The sequence below is a fragment of the Dasypus novemcinctus genome, chromosome 20 (genome assembly GCF_030445035.2).
Source record: "Dasypus novemcinctus isolate mDasNov1 chromosome 20, mDasNov1.1.hap2, whole genome shotgun sequence".
Lineage (NCBI taxonomy): Eukaryota > Metazoa > Chordata > Mammalia > Cingulata > Dasypodidae > Dasypus > Dasypus novemcinctus.
Window position 1 is genome coordinate 11,750,872 of NC_080692.1, and position 27,600 is coordinate 11,778,471.

A 27,600-nucleotide genomic window follows, 5' to 3' on the forward strand; every position below is an offset into this window, starting at 1 on the left:
TCTTTAAATGCCATCATTCTTTATCAAGAAAACGACTATATCAATAGATAACTATATCAATTGATAACCTTACTGAGGTACTTTAAAGCAAACAAATCTTTAATATGTGACTCCTCACAATAAAACAAAGCATAAACTGAAAACAGCTGATCCGATGGGTTCCCTTATGGTCATTTCAGTACTAAGGATATGCATATATATATGAGGTGTTTGATAATAGTAAGCCTTTATATTATATTTTTACATATTTAAATCTCTAAAATGATACATAGTTAATTCTGTAAGTGAGTAGTTGTGACATATATACATAATTATGCTAAAGAAATATATATGAATGTTATGACTAAATGAGTTAGTTTTTTTTATTAAACTGCAATATATAAAACATTAGGAGGGGGAAGTTTTTGCATTCACTTTAAAATTAAATGTGCTTGTCGAGCATCCTAGTAGGACCAATGTCCCTATTAGTCTGAACTGAAATTAATCACCTATATTCTTTTTGTTTTGGTTAATTGTAAATAGAATACCTTATTTACTTTCCTGTCCTATAGCTCCAGAAGAGCTCATCTACTTCTAAAGAACTTTACTTGAAAAACAATTTGAGAGACAAAGACAGCAAAGCTCCCCATTGGTTCAGTAACTTTTGAGTCCTAATAGAGTTCCCTGAGGCCACTCCTGGTTTGAAGCAAGTCCTCTCCCAGGATAAGAACACTCAACACCCTAAGCTATAAAGCACCTCCATCCTTGGTTCTGATGTCATTGTCAGTTGACAAGATCCTTGTCAGTCAGAAGTAGCCACTCAAAGTGATTCTGCAGAGAGCAAAACTGAGCTCAGTAAACACCCTGGTGCCTTGAATTGAAGAGTCTCTTCTGCATTTATTCTCTTCTCCATCATCCCCACAACATATTAAATGCAGTTACCCTCTCTGGTCGCCAGAAATCTTAGAACAATGATATAAGATCTCTCCCCAAAAAGAAATCAGGGCATGGCCTAATTGTTTGACCATAAATGGTCTTCATTCAGATTCACGTGGTTCCCCTTTACATAGAGCCGCCATTGCTTTTACTTCTGTCCCACCAAATCATAGCTGAAGATTGGTGATGCCACAGGACTCTGTTCCAGTAACCGCATTACTACTAATCAAACTACTTCTTTCTCAGCTCACTTCCTAAACTGGAGGTGATAATAACTACCAAAAGAGGGTCATTGTAAGATTTTTGTGAAGTAAGCATTTAAAATGCTTAGCTCAGTGCCTCACCTGTAAGAGGAAATTATAGATGTTAATATTCTACAGGCATACGTAATCATAGAGTTTATACTTGCATTTCTCCAGAGGAATATTGGTTTCTTCCTGCTTGTCCTGACTGATCTTGCTTATGTGATGCTTTGGTCTCTTTTTCCCATCTAAGAGCTCCAGCTTTGCAATTCCTGGCATCAGGTACTAGCAGACAACCTTCTCTTCCACCCAAGATGATTTCTTTCACAATGTTCTTATTGATGGATCAGTAATTCATCATTGGGGATGGTACATTTGCAAGGGCTCCTATATTTTATGAAACCCTTTATGGCCCCCAAAAAGGCACTGTAGCAGCTAACAGAGGCTTCTGTCCCAGGTTTGCTTCCATATTTTTTTAAAGTAAATTGGAGCTCCACAAGGGAACACATCCCATCAGAGAGCTGCTTTGGCCTCTTTCCCCCCACAGAGATTTCCAGCCCTGGTAAAGTATGAAGTCCACTTATCTTGAAATTACGGAGGTGTCATTTCAACTGCAGTCAAACAACAATTCAGAGGCTTTGGGACTTTTACATCTGTTGGCACCAAATGGGGCAGCAACTGTGACAACCTCAAAACCACTATGAGAACTGAGCATATGGAGCCGTGCCTCCAATGGAGGCACTCAAATGGAGTGTGCCTCCAAATCATCTACAGGGCTTGTTAAAACACAGCTTGCCAAGTCTTGTTTGGAGTTTCTAATTCAGTAGGTCTGGGGTGGAGCCAAGAATTTACATTTCCTCCAAGTTGATCAGCTAATGCTGATGATGCTGGTCCAGGAACCCTTTTGAGAACTATTGATAACAAACACAAGGGTTCGTTGCTAACCCCTTGTCATATTCTCATTCTCACTTGACCCTCCCTGTTACCTTGCTGATTCATAACGTACAAAAGTCCAGGAACCTTGTTGCAGGCTACTCTTTGGAGACTAATTGCTTCTGACTTAAATGATATTAAGTGATGCCTGAATCGTGGGGGTATAAGAAGGAAAGGAGGGAGAAGACAAGAAAACTTATAAAGCGTTCCACAAACTTAATCAGTCTTTGTCAGACCCCCTTGATAGCCACATTTACCCAAATTCAAACTTATTTCCTTAAACCAGATTGAAATAAACACAAAGGATGAGGGAAAGAAGTACCTTTTTTTATATACCCAATAAAGTGAACTATGTTTTCCCTCTCTCTCTTAGATGAACAATGTTTGATTGCCTGGCCAGAGCTTGTCATCTGTGTTTATCTCATCTGGATTGTCTATAATTAGATTGTAAGCTGCTTTGGGCAGTAGCTGTGTCATTGTAATCAAATTTTGTACAAAACTGACACAGTCTCTTAACCATTAAGAGGATGCTCAATAAATATTTATTGATGATGGTTATCTTTAATTCCCTAGGAAGTGTAGGCAATTCTAAGTCACTCTACTTAGTTGAATGATAATGAATTGATAAGCCATCATGGGGAGAAAGGTATCTGGTAGGTTTATTAAACCAACCTACCATCAGAGTTTCAAAATGGAGAGGTAGCATTTAGTACCTGTGACAGTTTGAATTTTGCGAATCTCAAGAAAAAGATTACGTTCTTGAATGAATTCATTCCTATGGGGGTGGGGCTCTTTGATTGCATTAAATTTGGTTGGGGTCCTTTGATTGGATTACTTGATATGATCATTTTAGGGCTTTTGATTGGACTACATCATTGAGGCCTGAGTCAGCGTGGGTCTCTCCCCTCTTGCTGGGTTTGCTGTAAATGGAGACACAGAGACAGACCTACAGGAGAAGGAAGCCACCATATTATACTGATCCTGCCATATGAGAGAGAGGACCTCAGGAAACAGGAGCCCTGACAGGCTCAAGGAGCTCAGGTCCAGGAGAGATGCATCATATGCCTGGTAGCTCACAGCTGAGCTCTGGGGGACAGTAGATTCTGGAGGAGAGGGCAGAGATCGGCAGCCATCTTCACCATGTGGCAGGACACTAGGATTAACAGTAACTGACGTTGCGAGAAATCGTCTCTGATAGTGCCTTGATTTGGACATCTGATTGCCTCTGAACTGTAAGCTTTTACCTCATTTCCATTATAAAAGCCACTCATTTATGGAACTTTGCATTGGCAGCCCTGTGGCAAACTACAGCAGTGCCCTAAAGATGTAAAATTTTACTGCATTACTTTGCAGTAAAAGTAACCTGAGCACTGGAAGTGACCAGACATAATAAACCAATGAATCTTCTTACACTTTCCTTGAGTGATGCTAAAATTTGTAATATGAGAGAGTTTTGCTTCACTATCAAATTTTCTAATAATGCAAAACAATAACTCTATGAACTAAACATTATTTCAGCTATTAGTAAACATAGTCATCAGCTCAAGATTTTTTTTTTCTACGTTAAAAACCATGGAACTCACCTAACTTAAACTTGGTTCATGTTTGTCTGCTGGAGTATCTTTCTTCTAGAAAATCTTCTAAATTTTAAGAATAAAGCCTAACATAAAGAGTGAAATAATTAGGGTCTTTTTTTCTTACATTTGAAAACAAAAATTGTGACTGCTCCTGAAATGCCTCCAAAAACACTGCTCTAATTTAAAATATTCCTAATGCCAGTAAAAGAGCAGGTGCTTATGCCACTTTTGAGGGAAATTAAACAAGAAAATCCCAGGACACAGAAAATCCTGAGAGGAATGTGTTTCCACCACTACCACCCAGGCTTCCTTAGGTACGAGAAGGCTGTGCCTAAATGGTGCACCCCGAAAATATCACAGTTGCTTTGAGCAATACACACTTTTGCCCAACCAGCCAATGAGAATTCTTGGACATCCTCATGGTGCAGTGTTGGCAAGAACTCTTATGAACCACTGATATTGTGGGTCTCTCTCCTACTCTTCAATGAAAAAATGGGGTTAAAGTAATATATTGTGTAAGAGGTAAAAGGGTGAGTGAACAGGAACAGAAAAAGGAGTTCAAAAGAAAGCCGATGAGATTGCCCAACATGAGCTTGTCCATTCAGAACATTGTTTGCAGAAGGCATAATCCATTGCTCCTTTCTCGTTTATTATTCTTTGTTTCTTGGGGATGATTCCTTTGGAATTTGTTTCTTGGCTTCTGAGATTCATTCACGTTGGGACCTTTATTATTCCACATGCTGCCTGATTGCTGTGCCTTTGTGTCTCTGTCCTTCTCTCCCCTACATGGAGCTTCTGTTGATTGGAAAGAGGGTACAGAGTAAAAAGAGGGTTCTGTAGCTATGTGGAGAACGAAAACACTCAGCTCTACTGGATCTCCTTCACCAGAGCTAGGTAAAGTGTCTGTTACCTTCCATCTACGTAACTCTAAAGAAAAGTGTCTTCCTATAGTTAATGGCATAGATTACAGGCCTTTGTCTCCTATTTTTGATCTATGCCTGCACACGCACAGTGTGTTCACATTTGAACTGGAGAGTAATAATGTCCACTAATGTCTTGGTGTAAGATTGGAATTTTGACTTACAGACACTGCATTCAGTTTTCTTGACATTGGAGTTTAACACCCTAGAGACTGAACTATACTTTTTCTAGGTGAATTCCTACCATAAGAAAAATAAATGGATGAAATATGAAAATGTTTGAGTTTGTTACTGAGGATGGCCCAAGAAAATGATGTAAGAATTGATGTTCAGGGCAGTATGACACAGTCCCCCTGAGAGAAGCTGCCCAGTGCTCAAGAACACCCATTTCCACTGCCCCTAACTGGAGTTCAGCTCTACAGCATGACACTACCACACTGGTAATCATGGCCATCAAATGGCTATTTTCTTTGGTAAATTGCTTCAAATCTCTGGTTCTCAGTTGTTCCTTCTATAAGGTAAGCAATTTGGAAGTCTGAAGATCCCTCCAGGGCAAGTGGTCCCGCAAAGAAGTATAATGTTCATTAAGGTGCTCACAAGTAAGATTTTGGCCAAAAGATATTTTAAATCCCAGGTTCCCTGCTCACTAGCTGTGTCATCTTGGTCTTGGGCAAGATTATCACCTCTCTAACCCCCTATTCCCTCATCTAAAAAAAACGGGCATAGCAATAATATCTACTTCAAAGGGTTATTGTGAGAATTAATTAAGATGATGCATGTAAGGTGCTGGCATGGAGAAAAAGCTAAGTCATCATTATTTTTGCTGTGCGCATGACCATTACTCTAGAATCCCAGAAGCACATACCAGAGACTACTGTCTTGGTACGAGACTACTGTCCTGGGTAGCAGGACTGCCTTGATTGGAAGCCCACCTCTGACATGACTACACAGCGCCTAAAAATAAGTTGATAATTTCTATTCTCTACTACTGCTCTCTTATCCTGAAAGGTGCTTTTACCCGTGGATGGATGGTTGAGAGAGTGGGAGATCACTCAGCAGGAGATTGTGATTTTCATCTTTATCTTTTTCTGTACATTCCAAATGTTCTCCAATGAACAGGAATTGCTTTTAAAACAGAAAAAAAGGTCTTTATTATTTAGTTCATATACAATATTGACTACATCAGGAACTAACCACTGGTGAATGTATAAACTGCTATCCTACTGGCACTAATCACTTCCTTGTTCAAAACAGAAGTGTGCCTTGTCCTCACTGAAGTTATTATATATTGGTATGAGTTTGCCCAGGACAACTAACAAAAGGATGGTGAAGGACAATGCTAATCCCCGCAAAAAGCAGAATATCTACAACTGCAAGCAAGACAGTTCCATCCATCTGTCCTATGGTATCTAAGCCCCCTTCTCAACTAGAGGCAGAGTGAGCATCACCATCTCAAAATCCTCAAGATTAAGGAATGAGTAAACATAAGGGGGCAATGCAACTATGGACTAAAGTAGACTTATTATTCTAGCAGTGGAAGAACTTGTAACATTGATAAAATCCAATGGTCACGAGAAGTTAGGAGGGGAGGGAGAGGGAAGAATAATTGTAACATGGGACATTTTGGGAACATTGGAATTGTCCTGCATGTCATTGCAATGACAGATACATGCCATTATACATTTCGTCAAAACCTATAAAATTGTGTGGTGCAAAGGTTAAACAATAGTTAAGCTATGGGCCACACTTAGTAGCAATGCTTCAATGTGTATTCATAAATTGTAACAAATGTACCACACTAATGAAAGATGTTGTTAATGGGGGAAGTGTGGGAGGGGAGAGATTGGGTATATGGGAATCCCCTATAATTTTGATGTAGCATTTATGTCATCTAAAACTTCTTTAAAAATAAAGAAAAAAAAGAATAGGGGAAACCATGCATATGAGAGAAGTATATGGGAATCTATACTTCTTGCATGATTTGTCACCTAAAACATCTCTAATAAAATAATTAAAATATATTTTGAAAAGTAGGAGTGAGTTTGACTTTGCAATTCAGTGTAGCAGAGATCATCCATCCAGTGCTTGTGGAAATATTCTGAGGTGTCCAGGATTCAAACTATGTTTTTTCCCAGCAACTGAAAATTTCCCCTTAGAAAATAATCCCTTTGGAGTAAGATATTGTTACTCATATGATGACAAATAATTTTGCAGAAGAGTCCATGAAGGAACCTTAAAAAATGCTTGTTCAACTAGGGACAAAAAGAAACACTAGGAACAATGCAGTGACCTGTGAAGAAACGGCATGACCTCTGGGCATTTTCCTTTGGGGGGGGGGGGTGTGATCACCACTCATATTTGTTACAAGTACAAGCTCATCTTGTACTTGTTAGGGCAAAAGGTTTAAACAATGCCTTTCATTACTCTGGGTTATTAAATACAATGAAGGCTTCTTAGACCAGAAGGGGAAAAAAGCTAGGAAGAAAGACAGGAAGAAAATGTTTCCAAGAGTACAGAGGAAGAAGTGCCAATCAGTGGAGGTGGATAGATACAACACAGGAGAAAGAAGGAAAGAAAGGAAAGAAAGGAAGAAAGGAAGAAAGGAAGGAAGGAAGGAAGAAAGAGAAAGAAAGAAAGAAAGAAAGAAAGAAAGAAAGAAAGAAAGAAAGAAAGAAAGAAAGAAAGAAAGAAAGAAAGAAAGAAAGAAAGAAAGAAAGAAAGAAAGAGAAAGAAAGAAAGAAAGAAAAAAAGAAAGAAAAAAGAAAGAAAGAAAGAAAAGAGAGAAAGAAAGAAAAGAGAAAGAAAGGGAAGGAAGAAAGAAGGAAGAAGGCAGGAAGGAAGGAAGGAAAGGAGGGAGGGAGGGACTAATATCCTATTCAGAGTGGCATTTTTTACTAAAGTATTTATTTTTGTTTGACAAATCTATCTTTGATGGTTCTATCTAACATGAAAGAAACAGGGAAACCAACTTCTAACTCTTTGACTCTAAATACTCACGTAACTTTTCCCATGTAAGTTTGCTTGTTGAATTCTTAGGCCCCTTATCTTAGACTCACATTCTCATTGTTTCTTTTATTTTTAGTTATCATTAATAGAATGGTTGTAGGTTTACATAAAAATCATATAGAAAATACAGTTCCCATGCACCCCACATGCACATGCATTTTTCCCTATTTTTAACATTTTGCATTAGTTTGGTACTTTTTGTTTTGCATCGGTTACAATTGATGAAAGAATATTATAATTTTATAATTGTACTTTAACAGCAGTCCATAGTTTACACTAGAATTCAGTTTGTGTTGCATAGTTCTGGTTTTTTTTTTTCTTTAGCTTTTATTCTAGTAACAAATACACAAACCTAAAATTTCTCCTTTTAACCATATTCCAATATATAATTTAGTGGTGTTAATTATATTCACATCATTTTGCTACCATCACCATTACCCATTACCAAAACATTCCAGTCACCTCCAAAAGAAATTCTGTAACAATTATGCTTTACCTCTCCAATCCCTAACCCCACCCTGATGCCTCATGGCTGGTATTCTAGTTTATGATTCTATGGATTTTCTTATTCTGTTTATTTCATATTAATGAGATCATAAAATATTTGTCTTTTGGAGTCCCACTTCTTTCACTCAACGTGATGTCTTCAAGATTCATCCATGTTGGTGCATGTATCAGAACTTCATTCCTTTTCACAGCTGAATAATATTCCATTGTATGTATATACCACATTGTATTTATCCATTCATTGGTTGATGGGTACTTGGGTTGCTTTTGGCAATTGTGAATAATGCCACTATGAATCTTGGTGTACAAATACCTGTTTGAGTCCCTGCTTTTACTTCTTTGGGTAACAGAAGAAGGATCATATAGTAATTCTATACTTAACTTTCTGAGAATTCTCCAAATTGCTTTTCACAGTGACTACACCATTTTACTTTCCCACCAACAATGAACTTGTGTTCCTATTTCTCCATCTCCTCTCCAAAACTTTTGATTTTACATATTTTTTATTTTAAATCATTCTAATGCATGTGAAATGATATCTCATTGGCTAATGATGTTGAGCATCTTTTCATGTGCTTTTTTACCATTTGTATATCTTCTTGGAAGAAATGTCTATTCACGTCTTTTGCCCATTTTTAAATTGGGTTGTTTGTCTTTTTGTTGTTGAGTTCTAGGATTTCTTTATATATTCTGTTTATTAAACCTTCATTAGATATGTTGTTTCCAAATATATCTTCCAAGTCTGTAGAATGTCATTTTACTTTTTGTTTTGTTTTGTTTTTATAAAGGGTGTTTATTTAGGGTAGGAGGTTACAGAGCTTACAGATACCAGGCCATAAAGCATAAGTTACTTCCTTCACCAAAGTCTGTTTTTACAAAGCCATTGGAGCAAGATGGCTACTGAAGGCTGTGAGGGTTCAGGCTTCCTGGGGCTGGCTTCTCTTTCCTCTGTGCGCTTACTTCCTGCGTCTCCAGCTTAAGGCTTCAGCACCAAACTCCAACATCAAAACTCCCTCATTTTACTTTTATAATGAAGTCCTTTGATAGGCCAAAGTTTTAAATATTAATGAAGTCCCCTTTATTTTTTTACTTTTGTTGCTTGAGCTTCTGATGTAAAGCATAAAAAAAACCATTGCCTAACACAAGGCCCTGAAGATGCTCCCTATATTTTCTTCTGGGAGTTTTAGTTTTAATTCTCCTTTAAGTTTTTTTATTTATTTTGAGTTAATATTTGTATTTGATGTGAGGAAGGGGGCCCACATTCATTCTTTTGCCTATGACATCCTTTTGAATGAAAGAAGCCAGACTCCAAAAGACAAAAAGGAGCAATATATCTGCCCATAGGGCAATACCATGCTGTTTTAATTACATTAGCTTTGTAATAAGTATTAAAATTGGGACAGGTAAGTTTCACCTCATTCTTCTTTTTCAATATGATGTTGGATATTCAGGGCCCCTTACCCTTCCATATAATTTGATGATTGGTTTTTCCATTTTTGCAAAAAAGGCTACTGGAACATTGTTTGGGATTGTGTTGAATCTGTAACTCACTTTGCTCAATTCATGAGCACAGAATGTCCTGCCATTTACTTTGGTCTTCTTTGAATCTATAAAACTAGCAATGTTTTATAGTTTTTTGTGTGTACCTCCTTTATATCCTTGGATAGATTAATTGCTAGATATTCGATTCTTTTAGTTGCTGTTATAAATGGATTTTTTTCTTGATTTCTTCTTCAGATTGTTCATTACTAGTATATAGAAACAGTAATGACTGTTTCATGTTGATTTTCTATCCTGTCACTTTGCTAAATTAATTTATTAGCTCTAGTAGCTTTGTGGTAAATTTTTCAGGATTTTTTATAGGATCTTGTGATCTGCAAATAGAGAAAGTTTTACTTCTTCCTTTCCAGTTAGATGCAGTTTATTTCTTTGTATAGACTAATTGTTCTGGCTAGAAGTTTGAGTACAATGTTGAAAAACAGTGAAACACTGGGCTTTGGTATTAGGATGATACTGGTCTCTGTTTTAGTCAGCCCAAGGGGTACTGATGCAAAATACCAGAAATCCGTTGGCTTTTATAAAGGGTATTTATTTGGGGTAGAAGCTTACATTTACCAGGTCATAAAGCTTAAATTACTTCCCTCACCAAATTCTGTTGCCATATGTTGGAGCAAGATGGCTGCCAATGTTCAACCGTCCTCTCCCTCTTAAGGCTCCATGGTCCCAGTTTCTTCCAATATCAGCCATAGGCTGGGATAAGTCTTGTCTCTCTCTCAGGGCTCATTTCTCTCTGGGCTCAACTACTCTGTTTTCTCCCCAAGGTCAGCTATGGACTATGAGGCTCTATAGGTCTTGCCTCTCTCTCTAGGGCTCAGTTCTCTCTGGCCTCAGCTGCTCTGCTCCCTCCACAATGCCAACTGTGAACTATCAGACAAACAGCTCGTTTCCCTTCCCAGGGCCTCTGCCATATCTATGGAGCTGTTTCTCTTCCTCTTGTTCTTCTGCATGTTTGCTTTCCAGGGCTCCAGCTCAAAACTCCCACTCACTTCTCTGCCCTGTAGTTTTCTCTGTGAGTCCCTGTCCCCGTTGTTAATGAACGTCCTACTGATGTGGCCCAATGAAAGCCCTAATCATAATTTAATCATGCCCAGAGGAACATACCAGTTTACAAATATAATCCAGTATCTATTTTTGGAATTCATAAATAATACCAAACTGCAACATGCTTGTTGAATGAGTGTGAAAGTGTCCCCTCCTCTTAAATTTTTGAAACAGTTTAAATAAAATTGCTATTCATTCTTCCTGAAATCTGGCAAAATTCACCAGTGAAGCCATCTGGTCCTGGGCTTCTTTTTGTTGAGAAGCTTTTGATCTATTTACTTGTTATGTATTGGTCTATTAAGATCTTCCATCTCTTTTTTATCCAATGTGTATAGTTTATGTGGTTTAGGAATTTGTCCATTTCATCAAGGTTATCTAATTCATTGGCATACAGTTCATCATAGTATCCTTTTATATTCCTTTTTGTTTTTGTGAGGTTAGTAGTAATGTCCCACCATTTCATTTCTGGTTTTAGTTATTGAGTCATATCTCTTTTTTTCTTTATCATACTATCTAAAGGTGTGTCTATTTTATTGATGTTTTCATGGAACAAATTTTTGTTTCATGGGTCTTACTGTTTTTGTTTTTCATTCTATATTTCATGTGTGTGCACTCTAAGCTTTAATTGCATCCTTCTGCTCACTTTGAATTGAGTTTGTTCTTTTTCTAGATTCTCCAGTTATGGTGCAAGGTCTCTGATTTGAGATCTTTCCTCCTTTTTAATGTAAGCATTTAGGGCTACAAATTTCCCTCTCATCATTGCCTTTGCTGCATGCCATAAGTTTTGGTATGTTATGTTTTCATTTTCACTCACCTCAGTATATTTCCTAATTTCCCATATTTCTTTTTTCACCAGTAGTTGCTTAAGAGTATGTTGTTTAATTTCCACGTATTTGTGAATTTTCCACTTCTCACTTTGTTACTGATCTCTAGCTTCATTTCATTGTATGATTTCAATATGTTTTTAATTTATTGAGACTTATTTTGTGACCTAATATGTAGTCTATCCTGGAGATTTATCCATTTTCATATGTATTCATTTGTGGTTAGGGTCTTAGATTTAACATTCAAATCTATAATAATCATGTTTGATTTAATACCAGCTTAACTTCAATAGCATACAAATATACTGTTCTACACCACCCTGTCCTCCCACCTTTTTGTTGTACATTTTACAAATTATACCTTTATACATCATGAATCCAAAATCTTAGATTTATCATTAGCTTTATACATTTGGCTTTCAGCACCTGGAATAAGTAAAAAGTGGAGTTACCTATCATAAAAGAGAATAGTATTGGCATTTATACTTACCACATAGTTGCCTTTCAAGAGATATTTATTTCTTTATGCTTTGATCCATTGTCTAATGCTCCTCCTTTCAGGCTGAAGAACTTCCTTTAACATTGTTTGCAGGGCACTTCAGTGGTGACAAACTCCCATAGCTTTTACTTATCTTGGAATGTCTCAATCGCGCCCTCATTTTTCAAAGACAGTCTCACTAGCACATTTCTTGCATCTCTTGCAGCATTCAGAACTCTCTCTTTGTCCTTGGCATTCAACAATTTGACTACTGCAGTAGTTTGACACGGATATGAATTCCAAAATAAATATTGGATTATGTTTGTAATCTGGTCTGTGCCTGGACATGATTGAATTTTGATGCGGGCTTTGGAGTTCCTGCCCCTTGGAGGGTGGGGGCTCACAGATAAAAGGCATGGCAAAGGACAGAGTTAAGGGTTTCTTAATGTTGGAGTTTTGATGTTGGAGTTTGATGCTGAAGTCTTAAGCTGGAGCCCCAGGAAATCAGCATTCAGAAGAAAGAGAAGCAAGCCCTGGGAAGAGAGGATATTAGCCAGGAGAAGAACACAGAGGAAGAGAGATGGCTCCTTAGACATGACAGAAACCCTGGGGAGAGATACAGAGCCATTTACATGATAGTCTATAGTTGACCTTGTGGAGAAAATAGAGGAGCTGAGCCCATAGGAACCCAGGAAGCTTGAACCCTCGTAGACATTGGCAGCCATCTTACTCCCGCACGTGAAAATAGACTTTGGTGAGGGAAGTAACTTATGCTTTATGGCCTGGTATCTGTAAGCTCCTATCCCAAATAAATATCCTTTATAAAACCAACCAATTTCTGGTATTTTGCATCAGCAGCCCTTTGGCTGACTAATATAGAATTTGGTACCAAGGAGTGGGGAAGAGCTTTTATAATTACTAAAATGCTGGAATGGTTTTATAAATGGGTAAGGGGTATTTTTTGGAGGAATTGTGAGATTCTTGGAAGAAAAGACCCACAGGGCTTTGAAGAGACTGTTCATAGCAATATAGATGCTAAAGAGACTTTTTATGATGCCTTAGAAGTGAATGATGAAACTATTATTGGAAACTGGAGGAAAGGTGATCCATGTTTTAAAGTTGCAGAGAATTTAGCAAGATTAACTTCTGGTGTTTTATGGAAGGCAGAATTTGAAAATGGTGAGCCTGGGCATTTAACTGAAGAAATTTCAAAAGTAAACCTGGAGAATGCAGCTTGGCTTCTGCTTGCAGCTTATAGCAAAATGCTAGATGAGAGAGATATACTGAGGACTGAACTGTCAGGCACAAAGAAAACAGAAACTGATTCAGGAAATTCCAAGCCTCTGGAAATCAAGCTCCCAGAAGAAAGTGCCCCATTGGAGGACTTAACTAAATTTGGAATTTGTAAATCAGGTTTGAAGATGCAGTTATCTAGGAAAGATTTGTGGAAAGCCTTACTGTCTGATGACTTGGACCCCTGCTTCCTGTATGCCAAACCAACAAGCTTTTTGAGAGAGCTGTATGAACAAAACCACTGTCAGTCTGGAATAAAAGGGACATGGAAAGGAGGGACTGAAGGGGAAACATCTTCAAGAGGAAAATCATGGAAGCTGAGATCTGGAATTAGGACATCACCTTGGGCCAAGAGAGGAACCTCACCCAATGTACAGAGAGGGTGAGTTTGCCCCAACAGTTGAAGAGAGTGGATGTTCCCATCCAATGTTCTGGGAGAGTTTTGCCACCCCAGGGTGCAGAGAGAGTGGAGCACATTCTCCAAAAATTAGGGCAGTTAAGATCAGAACCCACAGGCCTGAGAGGGGTAGACCTGTCCCCCGAAGGTTAGGGAAGGCCAGGTGGTCTACTCATTGCTCTGAGAGGGTTGAACTTATAGGCCAAAGGTTAGGGGAAATGTTGTCTTCACTTCACTGTGCTGGAGGGATTAAGACTCTAACCCAAAGATTGGGTAAGGTGTGGCAATCACCCCAACACTCTTGGAGGGAGAGGTCTGGAGCTTGGTTGACACCCAGATGCTTGATGAGTGTAGAACCAAGAAAATGACTTTTGGGGAAGCATGTGGAAAGGGTGAGTTTCCATAAGGCCCCAAGGAGAAGAAACCATCATCTTAAGAATGACTCTCAGACTTTGAAATCGAATGGAGGATGTCCTGCAGGTTTACTGAACTGTAGAGGACCCATGACTCAGGTTTCCCTCCCAATTTCTCCTTAGTGTAATGAAAATGTTTATCCTACATCTGTCCTTTTGTGTATTGGAAACAGATAAATTGTTCTGTAAGTTTCAGAGGTCTATAGCAGACAGGACTATGCCCCAAGACAAACTGTCTTTCTTTAAAATGGTTGTGATATGATTTAGTACTTGCATTGTGACTAATATAAGGTTTCTGTCTTTTTGGAATTCAGAGGGTGGAGTGTGGCAGTTTGATATGGTTATGAATTGGCACTGACTCTGTCACCTTGGTGCCATAACACTTTAACTGTCTTCCAGGGTGTTGAAGAAGATGCTCTGCCACTTTGTGCTTGTTGTTCAAAGATGTTGCAGAGGAACAGCACCTTGGAGCATCTTGTGCCACCATCTTGGTGGACTGGCTTCTTCTGCTCATCCACTTTAATTTAGTACATACAAGTTTGTAGTTTATAAGACATTTTTTACATATACCCATGCTTATCAAACTTTCCCGCTTAAAGTGCTTCTAAGGGCAAAGAAGAGTAAATATGTGGATCTTTGTGTGTTGGCTGGACATAGAGGAAGAGAAAAGGGGGATATCTAATGCGGATATAGGCTGTATTAGTCTCTAGGAAGTGCAAAATTTCTTTTTAATACTTGGGATTTTATTTTTAAATGAGGTTGATTTCTCATTTTATCTACAGTAATAGAATGGGACCAAATCCTGTATATCTGATTTTTCACCCAGTGAGCTTTCTAATTCACCACCCTTCCTCTTCTTAAGGATGACTATGGTATTCTTAAGAAATTACCCTTCCTTGTTTCATTGAACACTCAATTCCGTGGTTGCTAGCAGTTATGACAAAGGATATTAGTATTCCAGAGGAAAAAGCAACCCCCTATTTAGTGGGGAAAGAGATGAATATATATAGTTCTGGTTAAGTAAACTGGAGGCATGCCATCTTCCTAGAGCAAGTATACAAGCCATGATGGAAAACCTTCAGAATATGATCAGCCAGTGAGCATTACCCTCTTCTGCTGATTCATGTAGGAACAAATGATATATTTAGAAGAGATCTATATTGCATCTCTTAAGACTTTAAAGTTCAGGTCATGTCACAGAAACCTGAAGGTACAAGGTGTATATTTTTCTTTCATTATAGAGCTTGAATGCAGAAAAGATAGAATTAGTAACAAATCAATGATACTAATATTAATAACCAACTGTTTGTTTTCTATATTAAACTGTCATAACTTTCTTGCTGGAAGGAAGATTTCCAATGTATATCACATGTTAAAATCATATAATTTAAAGATAGACTGGAAAAAGATGTTTATTTTACCAAACTGAAAGGGGGAAATGCTTCACCAGAAATGGAAAGATGCCATTGAAACGAATATAACCCAAATTAGTGGAGCAGAGAGTAAGGAATCAAGAAGAAAAAAGAAAAACAAGAACACTGGGAACAGATTTTGTGGACAAAATGAGTGATTTGGAAAGCAATCAACAAAGTGGAGATTACCATAGAAACCTTGTCAGGAACAATACATGAATGTTATATGTAGAATGCAGGAAACAAACTAAATATGGGTTTTATGTTTATAAATGGGCACTAAAAAAGTACTTTTTAAAAGAAAATATCTACTAAAAAGGAAAGTGTGGTGGGTTTTTACATGATGAAGGAGTATACTTGTGTGGAAATCTACCATCTAGAGATGAAGTATAAAGAAGATCATTGAGATTAGAATTTAAATATATAGAAACATTACCATTGTGGGAGAATAAAATAGGCAAACCTGATATAGGAAAAATGTACATCATCCTTTTACTTATTTTATTTTTAATTATGAAATGCTTGAAACATATGTACATGTATTTATAATAAGAAGTCTCTTATCTAACACCAAAAAAGACATTAACATTTTGCCATGTTTGCTTCAACTTTCTTTATTTCTCTTATTCCTTTCTCTTTTCACTTTTTTTTAGATAAAGAGTTAGAGATAACAGCAAAAGACCAACACCTTCATCTCATCCATTTACCTCTCTCTCTAGGTAGAGATAACCACATGGGACTACCTGTCCAATTCTTAATTTGGATTTTCTATCATGGTACTTATTCACAAGTAACACACAAAATGGTTTACAAAGCTCAAAAATTTGTATAAAAGCCATACATAATCTTTTATAAAAATTACTTTATCTGCTTTACATCATGTTTTGAAATGTATCCATATTAATTCATTTTGATATACTGGATTTCTTTTAAATACTATATGATTTTCCAAAACAAAGATTATTCACTCCATCATTGATGGACAGCTAAGTATTTCTATTTTTTTACTATTGATTTTAATTCTGCAGTGCTCAAGTGTTTACATAACTCCATCTGTACAATCCCAAGAATTTCTCTTTGGGAAATAGTAATAGAATTGAAGGTAAAAAAAAAAAAAATTGTGTGTATATTCTACCTAACTAGGTATTCCAGAATTGTTCTCCAAAGTGGTTATGCTAATGTACAGCTCTCTCCAACATTATATGAAATCCTTTTTACCACATACCCAACAACATATGGTGCAAACAGACTTCTACCTCGTTGCCAATGTTGTATGTGTGAAAGGGTATCATATTGTTTAGTTAAAATTTTCCCATTTAATTTAGAGTTTGAGCATCTTCTCATATGGTTATTGTCCATTCAGTTTCCCTCTTTAAATTGCTGCTTATATTTTTAAGTTCGTGACATGCAGAGCGATCCAAATCTTTCAAACTTTTTCTTTATATTTTGTGCTTTTGAAGAAATTGTTCCCTCATCTAGTACCATAAATATACTCTTCTACATTGTTTCCTAAGTGTTTAAAGCTTTTTAAAATATTGTGACCTTCTCACATGAGCTGGACATTTTTCTCTGTTTGGAGAGTTTATTGTCTCAGAACCATTTATTAGACAATCTATCTTTACGTGGCTGATTTGTAATGCTTTCTAGACCATATTCCAAACACTCATTCCTATATTTATATATATTGCTTTTAGGTTCTCTCTTCTTTTTACATTGATCCATTTATCTATTTCTTATCATTAACACTCTGAAATCATTCATTATGGTATTGTTTTTATTATTGATTTTATAGCCAAATTTACCCACATGATTATCAATTTGTTGGATAAATAATTGCTTATTGCTGTTTGCACAAAATCACAAATATTTTAAATGCCATTGAATTGTTCACTTTTAATTGGTTGATTTTATGTTATATGAATTTCATCTGAATAAAAAAATTCTTATTGCAGGCAGGTCAGCCCTCCACAACTATCTTCTGGGTTTAATTTCTTAGTTCCTAAAATCATTCTCAAAGGATCTGTCAGGTGAGGTATGTGAATAGTTGTCTCTCAGTCTGAGAACATCTTTATTTTGCCCTCACTCTTGAATGATAGAACAGCTGGATATAGAATTCTCAAATAAGTAATTCTCCCTCAATGCTAAAAAGATGTTATGCTGCTGCTTTCTGGATTGTTGCTTTTTGAGAAGTCTGCTGTCAGTATAATCTTTTCTATTTTGGTATTTTAGAAAATCTATCCTATCTGTCTTTCCTGAAGATTGTTTTTAAGATTTTTTTTTTTTTTTGGTGTTTTGGTGTTTTTCATCTTAACCATTAGATGCCTAGGTATGGAGAATATATTTTAAATATTTGTACTGCTCATCATATTTTAAAATTATAACCATTATCTTTTTCAAGATTGCCTTTTCCCATTCTCTATTCTTTCCTTTTGAATTCCTTTTCCTAAAGATGAGTGCCACGGCTTTCTCTGCCTAGAGGCGCCAGTACCAAATCTGGGCGTGTAGTTCCATCTTTCTCTTCCATTTCTCAGCAAGCTCTGTTCTTTCCCCATTTCCCATAAAATTCTTTCTACTGGCCTAGTTTTAAAAAATGTATGCCAATCCTCCAGGTGCAACGGCAAGAACCAGGAAGGAAGGAGGGCCCAACAGTGGGCTCGTGATACTAATGGTTACACTTTTGAGCCTATACACCTGCAATAAGAACAAGGCCTAGAGTAGCATTGTGCCTGGGGGTTTCCTCCTGACAGCCTGCATGTTACTCAAATGTGGCCACTCTCACAGCCAAACTCAGCATGTAGATGCGATGCATTCCCCCCAGCGTGGGACATGACACCCGGGGATGAGCCTCCCTGGCACCGAGGGATCACTACCACATACCAGCTGAAGAAGCAACTAGAAAATGACCTTGAATTAAAGATTCAATGCAGAACAGCAGAATATACCTGTCTACATATAATGACATGACTTCGGGAAGCTGTTTGACCTAATGTAAGGGGGAAATGGAAAGGAGAAATGAGATTATAAGGCTGTGAGTCTCTAAAAAAGAGTCTGGAGGTTGTCAGAAGGAATACCCCTATGTACAACTGAACAGAGTCTAAGAGACAGATAAGGTAGATACAACCCCAGGTATTGGTTCTTTTGAGGGATAAAGAGACCCACGGGTTCTATGGTCATGGCAGAAGGGGTTCACTGCCACGACAGATAGCCCTTCTTTGGAGCTGGTGTTTCTGCGTGATGGAATTGGACTCAGAGGGGATCTCTTTTCACAAGACTTGCATGCTACTTTATTGGAATTGTAGTCAGTGCTGGGTTTAAGATATATGTAGGGGATTTGAATCTCTGGTCTGATAATATGACACCCAGGCCCAGAGCCTCAACAGACTTCAGCTCCTACACTTTGATTTATTGGACTTACTCCACTCAGCTAACATGGAGTTGAAGAAGGTCAACCACCACAACATGGAGCCTAGAGTGTCTACAACTGGAAGCGGGAGGAGTGCATCCAGTACCCATATGGAATCTAAGCCCTCACTTGACATAGATGTGCAATGGACACAACCAATCCAATGTCCACAGAGAAAATGTGGAATGGGTGTGGGAACGGTAGCCATGGTGGCTGCTGGGTGTGGGGAACGGGAGGAAGAGATGAGATGTGGAGGCGTTTTCGGGACGTGGAGTTGTCCTGGATAGTGCTTCACGGACAATTACGGGACATTATAGATCCCCCCAGGGCCCACTGGATGGAACGTGAGAGAGTCTGGGCTATGATGTGGACCATTGACTATGGGGTGCAGTGATGCTCAGAGATGAACTTACCAGGTGCAATGGATGTGTCATGATGATGGGAGAGAGTGTTGCTGTGGGGGGAGTGGGGGGCGGGGGCGGTGGGGTTGAATGGGACCTCATATTTTTCATAACGTAATTTAAAAAAATAAATAAATAAATAATTAAAAAAAAATGTATGCCAAACCTTTTTCTAATCTCACAACTTTTAACCTCTTTTTAGATTTTCTGTTTGTGTGTGTGTGTGTGTGTTCTACATTCTGGATACTTTACTCATATCCCTCTTCCAGGTGTTTTTTCCTTCAGCTGCTTCTAAGCCACTTTTTAATTTGCTTATTGGGTTTTAATTTCTTTGAACATACATATTTTGAATTGCAAAAGTTCTATTTGGTTCTTTGTGAACTCTGCTTCTTATCTTGGTGACTGATTCCTTATGTTCTCATTTCTTCTTTTATCTCTCCTCCTTTCACTTTATTTTTGTTTCTTTCTTTAATTTGAACCCTTAGATGCAGAAAATTGAACTAGACATTTGTATCAGATAAAAATAGTTGTCACATATTAAGTTCCTTGGGAAGCAGACTCTAGGAAAGAGACTTGACTATGGGGACTTCATTTGGGAGTATTCTCAAAATGAGCATCTACAAAGGGGCAGGGGAGGAGGCAGGACTGGGAAGAGAAAGAAGGTGGGCGGTAATGGCTCTGGAGCTAAGGTGGTCCTTTAGAGTGGTCTCCAAAGGAACAAGGCATCTGTATTCTCACTCATTGGATGTAAGCTGCTCCAAGAAGTGAGGCCAACCTTGAGTGAGGCAATTGTCATCACAAGGCAATTCCCAAAAGGGGCTGACAGCTGAGAGGTTTCCGCCTGCAGCAATCCTAGCAGCTAGAGGAAAACATCATTCAGTCCTCCAGAGATTCTGGACAGTTCATCACAGAGGTCACAGCAATAGCTGAAATTATCTGTCAAGCACTAGATATTTTCTCAGCACTCCTATGACGTAGGTATTATGGTAAACTCTAATTTGGAAATGAGGAAACTGAAGCAACAGTGAAATTAAGCACCTTGTCCAATTTAAGTTACGCAGTCAATTAGGTGGCAGATCCAGGATTTAAACGGAGGTATTCTGATTATGCACTATTGTCTTAGGTCATGATCTGTTATCATGTTCATTCATACAGGAACAGGCTATTATTATTTTTTCTTTTTATCTTAAGTTCCACTCCTGTAGTCCTTTTCTTTTCCTATACATAAGTGGTATTGCACTTGCGGTATTCTTTTCCTTATTTTTTTAATTCAAAGCTCTCCTTTATAAGATCTATCAATGTTATCATATATACCTTTACTTTATCGCTTCGAATTGCTTAATCCTTCTGCTTGGAACACTTTCCATTTCTGAAGCATTACATCATTTGACTGTACCATGCAAGTTCATTTTCAATTACATGTTATCTTGTATTTTTAATGTTTATGCCTTCACGTGCCATGTAGATAAGATGGCCTACAGTGTTTGCACAATGCCAGGGCATAGGAGGAATTCAATTATTGTTTGATTGATTGATAGACTGTTCCTCTAGCTGTCCTTTAGCCTTTAACTAGCAACTTTCCCTATAAAGGACAATATTATATATAGTCCTGTATCAGAACATTTGTACAATTTCTATTCTTGCCATATTACAATATACCAGTGTCTAAAATTACTAAATATATTGAGAGTTTATGACCTTGGTACATACTACTTATTAGCATTGATATATTTATAAATCAAGAACTATTTATGGGTGCTTAATATGTATAATTTAGGAAAATATGGATGGTTTTCCATCAACTAATTATAGTGACAATTAATTTTGTACTTTGAGTTTACTCACAATTTTACAAATCCCAAAAACAGATGGTTCCTGGTTTTCTTTAATGAGCTCCTTTGCCTGCTATCCTTGACATTATCTTCCATTTCACTGGGGTGTAAATCAGAGTTGAAAGCTTCTCTTTTAATCAGTCACTGCTCTCCTCTTCCTTTATATAGAACTTTTATTTCTGCCAAGTGCTTTCGTACTTTGGGGGCTTTATTAGTTTTCTTTCATAAAAGCCCCAAGAAATAGATAACAAAGTTTACCAACCTTTTAAAGATAAGAAAACTAATAAAGTACTCATCTACAATCAGATTGCAGATTAATGTGGAGTCTGGATTAGAACTGGCAGCCTCCAAAGCCTGTTCAATGTTCATTCTATTACAATTTAATGCTATATATGTTTTCTCCTTTTTTACTGTCTTTTTGGTATTAGTGTGTTATTTTAAAGTTTAATTGTCTCTCAAACAGCAATTAAATGTCTATTTAAGAAATGTAGGGGTGTCTAAGAAAAGGGTTAGTAGAAAATCTCCAACATGCATACGAATTAAAAAGTTTTATTAGAGGAGATGACATCATCAACATGGTGACATAAGGCATCCCCAGAAAAAAACTTCCCCAGAGATGCAGTGAGTATAAAGACAAATTGCACATGCTTAGAACTGTGGAGGATGGTAGAGATGCAGAAGGTCTCCACAAATGTTGAATAAAAAAAAGAGAAAAATATCAGGTAGGAAATTTCCATCCCTTGCACTAGATCCCTTGCAAAGTTTGGAAATTCTCCAGAGGCAGCAGCCAGGGTCTGTCTTGGGAGCACAGAGTACAAAGGAACTCAACAGTAGTGAGTTAGAACCACAAGCATATCCAGGTACAGGGACCCAAGTAGTGGAGAACCTACACTAACTCTAGAAGAAACAGAAGACCTCAGCAGACCAACTACAAGTAAAGAGATTGAATCACTCATAAAAACCCAAAGAAAAGCCCAGGATCAGATGGCTTCACAGGTGAATTCTACCAAGCATTCCAAGATGAGTTAACACCAATTCGGATAAAACTCTTCCAAAAAAGTTAAGAAGAGAGAATACTAGTTAATTCATTCTATGAGTCCAACATGACCTTCAAACCAAAGTCAGATAAAGACACTACAAGGAAAGAAAATTACAGATCACTTTCTCAGATATATGGAGATACAAAAATATCCAACAAAATACTTTCAAATTGAATCCGACAGCACATTAAAAGAATTATACACCACAATCAAGTGGTTTCATCCCAGGTATGCAAGGGTGGTTCAACATAAGAAAATCAATTAATGTAATACAACACATTAACAAAATGAAGGGGGAAACTACATGAGCATTGCAGAGAAGGCCTTTGACAAAATCCAGTATCATTTCTCGATTAAAAACACTTAGGAAAGTAGGAATAGGAAGAAACTTCCTCAAGATGATAAAGGGCATATATGAAAAACCCACAGCTGGCATCATTCTCAGTAGTGAAAGACTGAAAGCTTTTCCTCTAAGATCTGGAACAAGACAAGGATGCCCACTGTCTTTACTGTTATTCAACATTGTCCTGCAAGTTAGCCAGAGAAGTGAGGCAAGAAAAAGAAATAAAAAGTATCCAAATTGGAAAGGAACAAACAAAACTTCCACTATTTGCAGTTGACCTGATACTATATATAGAAAGTCCTGAACAATCTACAACAAAGCTACTAGCCAATAAGCAAATTCAACAAACTGACAGGGTAGAAGATCAACACACTGAAAGCAGTAATGTTTCTATACACTGGAAATGAGAAAGCTAAGGGGAAAATCAAGAAAAAAGTTCCACTTACGGTAGCAGCTAAAAAAATCAAATATCTAGGAATAAATTTAACCAAGTATGTAGAGGACTTGTACACAGAAAACTATAAAACAATGCTAAAAGAAATTTTAAAAAAGACCTAAATAAATGGAAGGACAATTTCGTGCTCATGGATTGAAAGACTAAATATCATTAAGATATCAATTTTACCCAAAATGATGTACAGATTCAATGCAATCCCAATCAAAATTCCAGTAGCCTTGTTTTCAAAAATGGAAAAAGCAATCATCAAATTTATTTGGTAGGGTAAGGAGACATGAATAGCCAAAAATATCTTGAAAAAGAAGAACGAAGTCAGAAGAATCACCCTTCATGACCTTTAAAACTTTTCATGTAAACCCACAACAGAAGAAAAAGAAGAAGGAAAAGAAGGAGAAGGAGAAGAGAAGAAGGAGAAGAAGGAGAAGAAGGAGAAGAAGGAGAAGAGGGAGAAGAAGAAGAAGAAGAAGAAATTAACAGACTGGTAAAGAAGAAAATGGACAAAAATACTTGAACCAGCATTTCACAAAGAAGATATCCAAATGGAAAAAAGAAATGAAAACGTGCTTAATTCCACTAGTCATCGGGAATTAACAAAATAAAATCACTGAGACACCACTATGCACCCAACACTAAAAAGAAAATGGCAGACAATGCCAAGCACGGCAAGGGTACAGAGCAGCTAGAACTTTCACATACTTTGATGGAGGTGCAAATCCGTAAAAGCCCTGGGAAAAGGTGTGTCGATATCTAAAGGTAATGGAATTGCTTTCTAAATTTCTTTTTTGGAGTGTTCATTAGTAGTATATAAGAATACAATTGTTTTTTCTATGTTGGTGAAAAGTTATCTTGGAACAATAATTATTAAATTTTTTCTATGAAATATAGTTAAGTTGTTGCAGAATTTATTCATGAACATTTCAAGCAATTCAGAGTATCTTGACTTTTTTATCCTTTGCTTTGGAGCATGAAGTTTTTGAAGAGTGAAGTCTGTACTCAACTAAAATTGCCATATATTGGACACATTCTTGTTCATAATAGGGGCTCAAACATCATTTGATCAATTGTCATAACAAATATAGGTAATAAATGATAAGTGTGTCATTGTGGAAAGGACAGTTCTAGTTAGTAGTTCAAACTTGGTTGAATATTGACAAGAAAACATTATTTAAAAAATATTTTAAGGTAATGCAACCTACAAGGATGTCTAGCTAATTCAAATTACCTGATCAATGAATCTTAACTTTCAAATGCCTCCCTGGTTATCCGTCTTTGTGTCACTTTAAAAAATGTACTGTAAGCACCGAGTTAAATGAAGCAATTTCTGGATTTTTTAATCTGTGGAAGATTTACCAAAAAAGTCTTGGAAACACCTGTCTCTCTTTCTCTCTCTCTCTCTCTCTCTCTCACGCACACACACACACACAATTTATCATTGTCTAATGATTGCCTCCAAGCAATCCTCTTATCCATGAACTAATGGCACTGTGTCAGGTAGAACTCATATCTTCACAAAACAGAACAACGTTGCCTACAGAATTTTAATTTAGAAGAAAGTAGACTTTGTGATTATGTGCATATTCAACAGGTGACATTTGGAAAATGTGAAGCACTTTTACCAAGGCAGTCCATTTAAATAGGTTGTTTTGTTCCTTTCCAGCTACAAAGATACAAATAGTATTCTGACTTATGTTTATGATGAGAAGTGTACTTGGTGCATGTTTCAGGTAAGATTGTTAACATGGAACTTTGAGCTGCTAAATCAAGCACTATCCAATAGAAATAAAATGCCAGCACTATCCAAGAGAAATAAAATGCAAGCCACATGTGTAATTTTAAATTTTCTAGTAACCACATTAAAAGAAGCAAAAAAAGAAATAAGTGAAATTAATTTTCATCATATTCTGTTAAGCACAATATATTGTGTTAAAAATAAAAATATTATTTGAAATATTATCATTTCAACATACAATAAATATAAAATTATTAATGAGAGTTTACATTCATTTTTCATACTAAGTCTATGAAATATGGCATGTGATTTATACTTACAACACATGTCAGTTCAATCTAACCACTATTCAAGTGCTCAGTAAACACCTCTGACTAATGGATACTGGATTGGAGAGGACAGGACTAGAACTCCTCTTGCCATTCAACTAAGTAGCAGCAACCAAACACATTCTTTAAGGCAAGCCTGGTACTGTATTCTATGGACCAATGGTTCTCTTTACAAAGAGATGCCCAGCCATAAATCAGGCAGTTAGCATGTCAATAACAAACCATAAAGAAAAAAATCTTATCTCTCAGTTTGGTTCTAGTAATAAGGCTTACTCTTCCAGACTAACAAAAATACTTGGCTAAAAGGATAGACATCAAATCACTAATTCCATCCTCTTCTTCCCTCTCAACCGGAACAAACGATAAGAACAACAAATGCATACATCCCAAAGAACCCAGTTGTCTACATTGTCTTCTAACCACAGCCTGGGTATCTCCATATTGTCATATTGTCATAGAGATATGTGTCAATAACTCAAATGATAGCCAGACATAGCCAAAGGAAAGAGCTGGGTGTTATTCATCCAGCTAGAGCCTAAGGGCAAAGATTGAAAACCCTTGATATGAGCTAACAGAGAAATCACAACTGGAAGGTTGATTTGATTCAGTGTAGTCTGTGCTCTGCTTTCCATTCTCTTTTCCCACACAGAAGCATTCCTCACAAAATGCACCTAACTGTGCAATAAAATATTCTGTGGAAGGAAAAATACTTCCTGATTTCATGCTCCACAGCATTAGATTGATAGGCCTTGTAATTTTACCCAAAGTGGAGCAACCACAAATGCTCTTCTTTTTCATTTATAAATATTTAATCCCTGTTCAAAACATGCTGTGCTTCTTGCCGGAAAAATACCCTGCCATCATGGGTTCCACAGGTTAACTACAAATTGCTAAAAAGGCAACGTAGCATCAGCATAGTCATTTGGTCATGGCTGTAAGACAGTGCAAAGAAAAAAATGGTTTTTGCACACCTAAGCAAGGAGATAATAGAAAACTCAGGGTTAGAAGTGTTCAGGAGGTTGTGATTAGACATGCATTTTGGGTTTGGTACAGTTTTCATATAACAGGACTTTTTTCTGATTTGAGTAAGTGTAAGGCAAGTAATTCTTCTTCCTAAATATGTAAGAAAGACAAGGGAAAATGCTCATCTCCCTAAATATTTAAGAAAGACGGGGGGAAATGCTTAGGGAGAAATAAGTTGAAAAAGAAACTCATGAGTTCTATAAATCAGTTGTACTAATGTTGAGATCTAGTAGAATGACACAGTGGAATTTGATTTGTTCTTGTTACTGCTTGTATTCGTATTAATTTGGACATGTGGCCCTTTGGTCACTCTGCTAATGTCAATTTCCCTTAGTGAAAATGTAGTCATTATCTGTTCTAATGACATGTGGAAGTATGATTTCAGATTTTTTTTTAGGAGGAACCAGTGATTGAATCCAGGACCTCATACCTGGGAAGCAGGTGCTCAGCCACTGAGCTATATCCACTCCCCAAAGAGAGTTGGTTTTTGTTTGTTTATTTGTTTGTTTGTTTTTAGGAGGTACCAGGGATCAAACACAAGAACTAGTACATGGAAAGAGGTGCTCAACCACTTGAGCTACATCCACACTCCAGATTTTTTAATAAGAAAAAATTATCCTAATGCATTCATACTGCCTGTTTTTTTTCTGTTCTTTTCTTCTTTTTTCTTTTTCTTTATTTTCTTTTTTCTCCTTAGTTTCTCTATTTCTTTTCTTTCATTTTTCCCTCTTCACTTTTCCTTCATTCCACCTTCTCTTATTTGATCTTCATTTTCTTTCTTCTTGTCACATCTTTACAGTCTTTTGTTTTTCCATAGGTTTTTTTCTTTCGTCTTCCACCTTTTTTCAATCTTTTTTATTCTCATGATTTTTCACTCATGACTTTTTTTCCTGGAGCTTTTATTGTTCCTTTTCCATCCTTTTAAAATTATTATTAGTCTTTTTCTCTTCTTTCTTTACTTTATTATGGTCTTAATATTTTTTCAGAGGAACATGGACAACTACAAGGATATAGAATAAGTGGAATCAAATGTCAAAGAGGACCCTTAACACAAACGAAATAAAATGAAAGCCTAGAGTAGAAAGAGAAGCTAACCTACTGAATAAGTCCATCAAGATAAACGATGCCTAGACACCAGCAAAAAATTACAAGCCATACTAAGAAACAGGAATACATGATCTCATCTAATGAGCAAACTAAAAAGCAGGAAGAGATGCAGAACATGGAACAGCTAACCAAGAATGTCCAAACAAATATCATAAATCAACTTGATGTGAAGGAAGAGATAAAGGATTTTAAAAAGACACTGAGGGAACATACAAAAGAAACTATAAACATATATTTTAAAAATCACAGATCTGATAGTGATGAAAAACAATACAAGAATTTAAAAATACACAGGAAGCACACAACAGCATATTTAAACAGGTAGAGGAAAGAATTAATGATGTTGAAGCTAGAACATCTGAAATTGCACAGATAGTAGAACAGATAGATTTTTAAATTTTTAAAAATTCAGCAGGGA

The 27,600-nt window shown here is 36.9% G+C and overlaps 1 pseudogene; it reads left to right on the top strand.

The window, feature by feature from the left end:
• LOC101423473 (apoptosis inhibitor 5-like) overlaps nucleotides 1–23,479 on the top strand; it is a 34,710-nt pseudogene extending 11,231 nt beyond the window's left edge.
• The last annotated feature ends 4,121 nt before the right edge of the window (nucleotides 23,480–27,600 follow it).